At 37.6% G+C, this 7,847-nt stretch overlaps 1 long non-coding RNA gene across 2 annotated transcripts; it reads left to right on the top strand.

Moving 5' to 3' along the window:
- Positions 1 to 3,278: 3,278 nt before the first annotated feature.
- LOC149920270 (uncharacterized) lies at positions 3,279 to 7,708 on the top strand. Of its 2 annotated transcripts, XR_016471232.1 has the most exons (4): positions 3,280 to 3,318; positions 3,930 to 4,025; positions 4,180 to 4,298; positions 6,454 to 7,708. It is a non-coding gene; the product is annotated as an uncharacterized LOC149920270 (long non-coding RNA). The 2 variants fall into 2 exon arrangements; XR_016471212.1 differs by lacking the exon at positions 3,930 to 4,025 and having other exon boundaries at positions 3,279 to 3,318.
- Positions 7,709 to 7,847: the final 139 nt, after the last annotated feature.

The raw sequence follows: 7,847 nt of genomic DNA, 5'->3' as shown, positions 1-7,847 counted from the left end.
TATCCAAAAAAAGGGCAAGTAGTAATCCTTAAATATAGACTCAGATACATAGCCAGAGTATTATATGTCTTTTGTGCAACCATTTGATCACTAATAAAGAACTGGGTGGTCATTATTAACCTGGACCTTTTCCCCATTCAACTTTTTTCATAATCTCCCTCAAGGACAAATATCTAACTACCTGCTAATAATTTTCTTATTAGTAATTTCCTCCTTATTATTAAAGTCCTCATTAATAATTTCATTCTAATATCTCTACTGATGGTTCCTCTTATTCACGAAAATAATTTCTTATTTTATTATTAGAAAATACATACATACTGTCTTTTATGTGATTCTGATATAGTATTTTCTTACATGAAAGAGAATAATTAAATGACATTTTCTCCAAAGCATATCAAAACAGGAGTAGGTAATATTGGTACGTTTTCTCTGAAATGTTTTTACTAAAGCTGATATCTCACCCCATTTCTCAGTAGTATCAGGATAATTGAGATGTGAGAGCTATCTGTGCATATCTTTCTCAGTGTGCAGATAATTAAAAATGTGCAGGTAGGAAAAGCAGAGGGAGCTCTGAATGTCACATTAGCCTAAACAGTCATATCTAAACCTGCATCACAACACTGCCTTTGTTCCCCAAATCTTCCAAGTGAGAGCGTTCTCTTGAGCAGTTTAATTAGCATTTCAGAGCCACATGTGTGCATATGTTTGGATGTTTGATTTAGATCCTCAGCTATCAACATGTGGTACCCAGGGTTTTTAGTGATCTTTGTTTGTGCCTTCAAACAGAGGGGAAAATCCTATCTTTAGCACTCCACAGCACAATTAGCTTAGCTTGGTACCCTACACTATTTGTTTTCTACAATGCACTTCTGTCCAATTCTGGTTAGCAGACACAGTGAAATCCCAGCAAAACCCATGAAAACTCTGAAGCAATATTTTACAGAATTTATAACTTTGCACAGTGAATGTTCTTTGTGACAATATTTTATGTGCATGGCAAAGCTCTGTCTACGGGCTTAATTTCCTGTGCTTGATCATGCAAGGCTTTCTTTCTCTTTTGAATGTAAATAGGAAAGGTTGACACTACACAGGTTTAATCTCTTTAATCAAGTAAAAATGGAAGACATAAATCTTGCTTGAATGTTATTGTATTTGTTACTGAAATTCTATTATGCATACTTAATTATTGTTAATTCAAATGTTTAACTAAGATAGATGTGCATGATCATGCTTGGCTGCTTTTTCTTTCTTTCTTTTTTTTTTTTCTTTTAAAGTGTTTTTCCTACAGATTTTCTGTCTTCAGACAGCAGCAGTGTGCAGGGAATTTCAATAGGAAGATTTCCTTGCTGATCTCATTTATATTGACAAGCATAAGTGTACCTCATGCCTTATATGTGTACAGCATTTATCTTGAACTGTTCTTTAACCTCATCAAGCATCATGACAAGTATCACTTTCTCCTGTTGGACAAATTCATGTCTGAGAAGGTGGGTTTCATAATATACCTACAGTGATTCTCATATAAAACTCATGTCGTGGCTAAACTTCCAAACTTAGACACCCTCGCCCCCCCCTCCCCCCAAAAAAAACCCAAAACATAACAAAACCTTTCATATTCTATATCCAGGCTGTATGGCCAATTTTGGGTTCCTTTAAAATTTCTTGCAGTTGAAATGATTCTTTCAATTTGCTTCTGAAAGTTTCAAAGAAATATTTGGTCATCTGACTTGATTTCATGTCTTTACTGAAAAGCCATTGGATAGAATTACTTTAATGTGTTAACCACAAACCATGCTACCAAAAGTGATATATTTTTTGTTTTTTTTTTTTTAATCTTTTTGACTTTTCACAGTAGGTGTTGGAACCCACAACATTCTGGTTATAAGCAACTTCCACTGCAGACACAAGAGTGGACACAACAGGGAAGTTCAGCAGACCTTCAGTCTGGGTATCACCTCATCAGAGAATAGCAAAGATTGGGGAAGTTTTGGGGTTATGTTTGATGTTTCTGCAGATACAAGTTTGGTGCCCAAAGAAGTAATTTTGGGACACCTGGGTTTTATATTCTGGTCAATTGGACAATTCAAAGCCACTGTTTTCCTGCCAGCAGGTGCTGAGTGTTATACTAAAATAAACCAGAGTGGGGAGAAATTGCTCTAAAATTTGTCTCAAAGTTGCTAAGGAAACCATCTACCTCCTGTCATATAGGTTCAGGGTAGCTTTACAATTCAGGTTCAGCTGCCAGATGTCTGTATGAGGGGCTTTTCAGTGTCAAAGGAAGAGTTGAAGAGGAGGAAGGAAAGTTTACTTACTACCAGAAGACTATTTTTAATTGTTTCTGGGTCAGTTCCAAGTCTAATTGGTTGTAAAAATCGCAGGATTATATCCTAGGATTAAGCACCTGCTGTCTAACACATGCCTTTAGCTGCAATTCACCTCAAAACAATTGTGATGAGGAAGTCTGAAAGATTTTTCTTCTCTCCTAATGAGAGCTTGTCAATTCAGAACACAGTCAGTATGCACTGCTTTGGTGTTCCACCTCTTGGAAATTCTGCCTCAATTTTGGCAACTGGAGATGATAATGGAGTCAGATATCTGTCTTGTACGCTACCGAAGGGGCCTCACAAAGTGTTGTGGATTCATTTCCTATGCATTGGCTTCTATAGCCCTATCAGCTTTGCACCAAGAGAAGAGCGCAGAAGAGAAATAGTACTTAAATGACCAGCAAGTTTTTAAATGAACTGGATCATTTGGAAAGCACTTACATGGGGCAGAAAAGAAAGAAAAAAATAAACGCAGGCCTTTATGAATTCCCCAGAAAAGCTAAAAACTGGAAAAGTCAGATAGGACTGACTATACATAAAAAATAATGAGACTGTGGACTGTCCATTAAAAAACATTCTCTTCTTGACCTCTGGCCTTGATACCAAGGATTCAAAATGCAATGGGGAGGAAATTTCACCTGAAATAAGTCAGACATATTTGATAATAACTAGCTTGGCTCTGAGCACAGCTCAGGCTGCACTCTCACAAAAACATACGTGCCTACTGTTTAGTTATCACAGATTGATCCTTCAGCCTTTGCCATACTGTAAGGGAACTTTTGAATCATGGCCTGAACCTCTGATTGACCACCTGAGGCAAGCAATGAGTCAGCCACAGGAGCACAGGTGAAGGTAATTCACCTGTGCTCCCGTAAGGGGTGGAGCCTGGCTCCACCTCTCCTAGAACTCATTTAAGTGCTGACTGTCACTGAGGAAGAATCTCTTCCTGGAGATCAGTCCTCATGAGGAATGCTGTGAGCCTACAACATTGGTAAGCAATTTCCATTTATTATCTTTCTGTTGCAATGATCTTACTTAGCATAACTTTCCTGTATATTTTTTTTTAATTATAACATATGTATATTCATTAGTTACACACCATACTCATTAGTGTAAGGAAATAATCATCTATTACTGACCTGTTTGGTGCACATATTACAGTGTAACCCAAAAGGGGAGAACGATTCATATGATTACTTTATCCTATGAAAAACATAAATGTATTACTCAATCAGTTTTCAACAGCAGTGGGGAAAAAAAAATAGCCCTAGCCTTTCTTGCTTATACAGAATCATAGAATAACCAAGGTTGGAAAAGACCTCCACCACATAGTCCAAATGTCCATCAGCCACCAATATTTCCCCACTAAACCATGTCCCTCAGTATGTCAGCTAAATGTTTCTTTAACATCTCCAGGGATGGTGAGTCCACCTCTTCCCTAGGCAGCCTGTTTCAGTACCTGATTGCTCTTTTAGAGAAGAAATTTTTCCTAGTGTCCAACCTGAATATCTCCTGGCACAACTTGAGGCCATTCCCTCTAGCTCTATCGCTAATTACATGGGAGAGGAAGTCTACCCTCACCTCACCACAACCTTCTTTCAGGTTGTCGTTCCCTTGAGCCTCCTCTTCTCCAGACTAAACAATCACAGTTCTCTCAGTCGCTGCTCCTCCTAAGACTTTTGCTCCAGACTCTGAGAGGTATTTACAGACTTGGTATTACTTTTTCTGTTACCACATGGTAACTCATCAGCGCATGAGGCCTGTGGTTAGTGGTTGACCAAAACTAAGTCTTACTACTATTCAAGATTCCTAACTGCTCTTAGAAACATTCTTATATCATTTCTATTTTTAGTGACAGTGAATAATGCTGAACAAGATTTACTGTACTAGGCAAAGAAGAGCTACTGTAGTGAACCTTAGAGGAAAGAGTTCCACTGATAACCCAGCCATCTATGGCAAAGACACTGGCAGGTATGTTGATCACTTGAACAAGTAGGTAAATGTTGGGTAGAAAGTGGGAAGATGAAGCAACAAGAGATGGGTACGTTTATGCAAATTGGATGTAACATGGGGTATAGATATCACATTCTACATTAGTTTCACATTGCTGAAGCTCATGTTTCACTAGTAAGGAAGCACTTTCCCAGAGTTTGTTTGGAACAACTGTGTTTACTCTACCCACTGGATAGTCTCCCTGCTTCTACTGCACTATCACATGATTGTCGTGGAAATAAGACAATCCCAGGTCCTTTCTCACACAGTGCTAAACCTGCATGCCCCAAGAGTACCTAGGAGTTGCAGGCAGCTTGACCCTGAGCTGCCCTTACACAGTGTGGTAAGGCAATGGTCAGAGATGCAAGTACTAAGAAGGTTCTGTGGCTCTGTGTTTGGGAACACACTAAGACTTGCGCTAAGGTCTGTCTAAACAATGTTCCCAAAGATAGGGCAGTGGTAGGAGTTTGTTCTTGATTCAGATGTGGTCATTCGCATACTTGTTCTGGAACTGTGATAGTTTAAAAAAAAGTTAAAGCAACAGTTAAATGTTCATAACCAAATGCAGGTGTTAAGGCTGAGGAAGTTCTTTTCTCTTTCCTATGTCTTTCCTCAAAGCCCATGGCATCATGATAAAGGGATTTTATAAAAATGAGTTTAACTTGCATTCTAAACGAAAGACTTTGAGTAATATGAATCATCATCACATAGAATCTCCGTTCATAACATTGAATTAAATGAAACAAAGGAGAATGAAGACCTGGATGAGAATTCAGGGCCACTGAATCTAATTTCCTATTTCACATGTGAGAGTTTAGAAGAGCTGTTCTGTCTTGATACAAAGTAGTGAAGAGATCACTTCCAAATACACATTAAAAAAAGTCGACCCTCAGGAATCCCCACTCTCTTTCTTCTTCAAATCTGGTTTCCCCCATCTTTCAGTGTGGAGAGATGAACATGCTTGCTTTCCATTTAGAAATTATTGCAAAAAACTTGCTGCAAAATCCTGCATTCCAGATATTTGTACATAGATCTGGTTCAGGTTTCATTCCAACTATTTCTGTTGCAATGTTTGTTGTGGCACATGTTAAGCTCAAAATGCTGTTATAGGCAAAAAAGAAACATAGTATTTATATGTGAAGCCAGGTATTTATTATCAATATAGCTGATATCACAACCGTTTAATAGAAAAGTTATGACTAGCCCAGATTTAATTATTACATAAATGGAAATCAAAGCAGAGAGATATTATTATACAGGAAATCTATCAGTAATAGTACAATTAAAATTATTATATACATTTCTTTGTGTTTATTCAACACTTTTTTTTCTGACTCTGTGTTCATGTTACCATTGCCACTTTTACTACCAAGCTGATGACTTCATTATAGTGAGAGTGGAAAGGGTTCAAGAAGCCACCAGCATTGAGAGTCATTCAGCTGAGAAAGGTGATGGTTTCTGTGTGTAGGATCCACTTAATGTCATTTTTATGTGATTGCAAGTCATCTGTATGTTTGTTCATTTTCACTGGTCTGCAATGCCTGTGACTTTACTATATATGGTACATTCTAAATAGGTTAGATGCTTGTTTTTTGTTATCCTAAGACCAGTTTTATCCAAACTTAGATTTGCATGTTTTTCAGTAGACGCTGTTGAATTCTACATAATCATGGGATCTGCAGCCTGTGCCTTTTGTCTTATGGTCTCATGCTTTTTATCCTTGCTAGTAAATCTTGCAACTCCAATTTTCAAGATCTCTGCTACCTGATAGAACAAAATTTCTCCACTCTACATTAACATTGTTACCACAATCATAAATATTTTACTCTACACAGCATGACAACTTACTGCTACCCATAAGTATTATAGTTGTACCATATACAGGTAAGAAACAGTAAAACAAGTTGGATGTACCAATCATTCAACAGAAGAAATGCTGCTGTGATCAAATGAAAGCAAAGCTCTAGGAACATCAAGAAAACTTCAGACAAAGCCTTGCCAACTCAGTACAAACCATGTGGCCTTCTACTAGCAGTGACAGTATTGGATTACTCTACTACAGAACTAGAAATGAAACAACCATGAAGTGACTTTCATGAACGGCCTCTGAGCTCCTCTTCATTTGCCATTTCAGATACCTGTACTGAACCTCAAAGATCATCTACTTTCAACCCCCCTGCTATGTGCAGGGTCACCAACCATCAGACCGGGCTGCCCAGAGCCACATCCAGCCTGGCCTTGAATGCCTCCAGGGATGGGGCATCCACAGCCTCCTTGGGCAACCTGTTCCATTGTGTCACCACCCTCTGTGTGAAAAACTTCCTCCTAATATTTAACTTGCATTTAAACTATGTCATTTCATTGCTCTGTTCACTGTTTTTGTTTTCATGTCATTTTAGATAAACATACGTATAGATGCAAAATGAATATCTGGGTAGCAGAACAGTTTTTAAATGTGAATCAAATGAATCCATTGTCAACAGAAGAGTTACATTGGGAAGGAATTTCGCTGCTGAGGTTTTAAATTCAGAAGAATTTTTTTCCTGTTGAGTCTCACTAGAAATAATATTAAAATCAAAATGAAGTAATGGATCTTGTGGAAAGATCTAGGGGGAAAATAAAAATGAATTAAGAATAAATTGTTTGGTCCAGTTTTGATGAACACTTGGACTTAATATGATGAGCAAAGAACAGACTTAATTCAGTACTCTAATTTGAGAGCCAGGGAAAACCTTCAAGCTATGTTATATGCAAGACAATTCAATCCATTCTGCTTCTGAAAGAAGAAAAAGTTATCCATTCTATTTGTTTCCCTGAAAGCATGGATATTGAGTATGTTTGGAGTACATGTAATCTCATCCCCAAGACCTTGGCAGAGAATGGAATTTGTAGATAAATTTCTTCATGTTTAGGTGCCTAGATGTACTTATTTATGAGGAAGAAGAGAGGAAATACTGAGGAAGGAACTTTTTTTTCCTCAGCTTTAACCCGTAAGGATGAGACCTCATTCCTTGTGGGCGTGTTAGGGGTAGATAGAAGGAGAAGCAGATCTCTCTGGCTTAGATTAAAGCAATTTGCTACACATCTGCTGTTTTTAGTGCTTTGTGATATTCACCTCAGGTGTTAGTGTTTTTCTATTACCTGGGGGAGAAAGATGCTGGTATTCAGTTATGTAAGTTATGTCAAAATGCTTAAAATTAAGCACACAAAATACACTGATTTGTTTGTTGTTTTCTTAAAAAAAAAGAAAAAGAAAAAGAAAAACTAACACATCTTTAGCAGACTGCATCTGGTTATAGTTATATGAAGATATAGATCCCATAATGAAATGTGAATCTGCTCTGAAAAGTATCTACTAACAGACCACAAGCTGTTCAGCAGCCTTGTCCTTATATGAGCTGACACTTCTCCAAATAAATTATCAGAACCTCAAGTTTATTATCAATTTATTTTCTTTGCTTTTCCTCTCCTCTCATGGAGACCATCTTTAAAGAATTCTCTGACTATGGAAACATAGGATCTTATCAC

This window comes from Phasianus colchicus, chromosome 1, assembly GCF_987193195.1.
Source record: "Phasianus colchicus chromosome 1, bPhaCol1.hap1.1, whole genome shotgun sequence".
In the NCBI taxonomy this organism is placed as follows: Eukaryota; Metazoa; Chordata; class Aves; order Galliformes; family Phasianidae; genus Phasianus; species Phasianus colchicus.
The sequence above is the reverse complement of the archived record's forward strand: the minus strand, read 5'-3'. Positions and strand labels throughout refer to the sequence as shown.